This window comes from Lathyrus oleraceus, chromosome 2 (assembly GCF_024323335.1).
Source record: "Lathyrus oleraceus cultivar Zhongwan6 chromosome 2, CAAS_Psat_ZW6_1.0, whole genome shotgun sequence".
NCBI lineage: Eukaryota > Viridiplantae > Streptophyta > Magnoliopsida > Fabales > Fabaceae > Lathyrus > Lathyrus oleraceus.
Window position 1 is genome coordinate 388,054,661 of NC_066580.1, and position 2,909 is coordinate 388,057,569.

Sequence of the window (2,909 nt, forward strand, 5' to 3'; positions counted from 1 at the left end):
AATTTCGCTTCATTTCTGCTAATTGTGATTAAGTGTGGATTAAGCTGAAGTATATATTCCTAATCCTAACAAACTCATAACAAATTTTCACAATCCACCAAAAATCACAAGAAAATTCTTCAAATTCTCCCAAAATCTCAAGAACCATAGAGAACTTCAATTGATCCAAACTCTCTCGATTCTTGATCAATTTGCGAATTTCTTCTTGCTGCAAACTCCATTCATCATCATCTTCTGCTGTTTGTGAGAATCCACATCAAAAACCTTGCAAAGCACGACTGTCCAAGTGAAGCTCCATCAATGGTGAATCCAAGTTTCATGCACTAGGAGCCAAAGCAAGTGAACCTGAGCATTCCAGTCGACATTTTGAGGATTCTACTGCATCTGTTTGAGGAGAAATCGCTCGAAGAACATCGAGAACATCACTGCAATTTCCAGGTGTGAAAAAATCGAATTTCAAGATATGCTTAATTGTTATATGCATTTGAGAGTTCATTCAATGTAGAATCCAACGCTATGCTTAGTTTTGATTATGATGCAACGTAGGTTAAGATATCTTGATTTGAAAGTATGTTGCCAAACCCTAACTTGCTCGATTCGAGAGATATAGGAAGAGTTAGTGAAAATCATGTTGATATTTGAGTTCTTGAGAGTGAGACAGTTCCAACGGTCATACGCACGTGCATTTTGGTGATGATTTTGTGTTCTTCATGTTCTTGCTTTTTCTGAAAGAGACGATGAAATTCTGGAAATGAGGCTTGTTTGATCCAAAATCCTGTTTGAAAATTTGAATAAGGTGTTTACCGCGTTACTGTTCATGTTAATTACAGATATGCCATTAAGGAAATCAAATAATTCACATAATAATAAAAAATCGTAACACTTTAGAAAATTCATAAGAAATTCATAAAAAATCAGAAAAATATGGGGATTTTTGTGTTGACTTCCTATTTGACTGTAGAATTTTATTGACCTATTGATTGAAGTTGTGCTTGGTAGAAAATTAATTGACATAGGGATATCCTTAATATACACCATTTTCACATGTTCCACCATTTTAATTATAAAATCACCATACATAATCCAAATGACTTGAAATTTTAGGTGTAGATTCTTGACACATTTCTGGAATTTTTGACATAGGTTTTGTATTTTTAGACCTCTGGTTTTTTTGATATGATTTATTGAACTTGAGTATGATCAAATGTGACACAATGTGACATGCTGAGTTCCCTGATTTTTTTTACCATGCTTCCCCTTGGCCTATGGCCTTGATTTTTTGCATGTAGCACATTTGATATGTTAACATTCACTATGATTTTTCGTGGATTTTTATAATCCATTTCTTAATTGATTAGAATTTTTGAGTGCTGCCTAGCATTTTAGGGCTTTACTTGTGTAACCTTTTGTGTATATGTTGCCAAATCTTCATACCTTATCCAATGATCATGAAACTTGGTAGGGTAGTTCCTAACACATTAAGCTTTCATTTAGCTTTGGTCCCATCCATTTCCCATGTAATGTCACTGTTTGCCATTGGTTTGAAGTTAATGTACATTTTGTGGCTTCATTTGGTTGTGTTTTTGCATGCTTAGACATGTTGAATTAATTCCCATAGTTCCACTAATCCAAATTGCTTGAAAATTGACGTGTAGCTTGTTGAATGACCTCTGTTTAGGATATAATTTTTGTGGAATTTACTGTGTTGTGTTGATATTTTTTGTGATGTGACCTTGCTGATTGCTCATATGTGGTTTAACATTGTTCACTTTGCCTTACATGTTGCATAGAATAAAATGTGTACATAGTTTGGATATGGGACCAATTGGGATCCCTTTGTTATTGAAATAGCTTGACTTTGATCATGAATTGGTTTCTGTTTTAGGATTTTTCCTTCTTTTGGACCCTAGGCTAGTCCTAGTGGTCTTGTCACTTACATTTGAAGTTGTTTTTGGCTTTTCAGGTTAAAGAGTTAACGATTAAAGGAATTGTTTCACATTTGGGATATTTTGCTTGATACTTGTAAACTAATGTGGCTGTTTTGTAGGATGCATAGCATTTGAGCTTTGAGCCTTGTGCCTTGCACATTGTTGTTGATTGTACATTATTGATTCTTATTGTTGTTGTCTGATCATGAATGGGATGCTGATTCTGTTTGACTTTTGTACAGGTACACTTAGTTGCTCAGTTCTCTTAAGAACTTGCATTGCTTTGCTTATAAGCAATTGGCATTGAGGTAGGCCTCCTAATCTTCATGTAGTCTGGAGACCCGGCTGTTACCGAGCCGGGCAAATTGTCTGAAGTCCTCCTTAAGAGGCAATGCTTGTGTATGTTTATATTTGTCCTAAGCAGGGAAAGTCCTCATTTGAGGCAATTGGTGGAAGGTAGGGATAAGCAATCTATCCCCCACTATTCTGTGAGTCTTCTCTTTGCTCCCATTACATGGTTGTAGCATCGAGATCCAAGCCCAAGATCTTGTGCATTGTACAGTCGAGTCTATGTCCTGAGCGTAGAAGGGTCCCCCCATTCTGGACCCACGCTCCCTTGTCTGATGCTCTCTCTGACTTGAGATAGAAGCAATGAGGCACACCCCTCATCACCTTTCATCTGGCTTCACCTTAGCCCCTCAATGGCAAGGTTAAGAGCTATCCTGACCCCGATACAGAGGCTTGTTTGTTGAGGTTGATATGACCCCTCGACTAAAGCCTAACCCTGATGTTTGAGCCCCTTGTTGGTGTGTTTATTTTCATGCTGTATATGTTTGTGTGGTGTGATCATCTCTCCTAGGTTGCTAGACTCCGCGTAGTCTCGTTTGCATGTCAATTAAGGTAGCACGGTTCCTTCGTATAGGACTTCCTTTCTTGCTTGAGCTTTCCTAAAACACAAACAAACATTATCCCCTCTTAAGG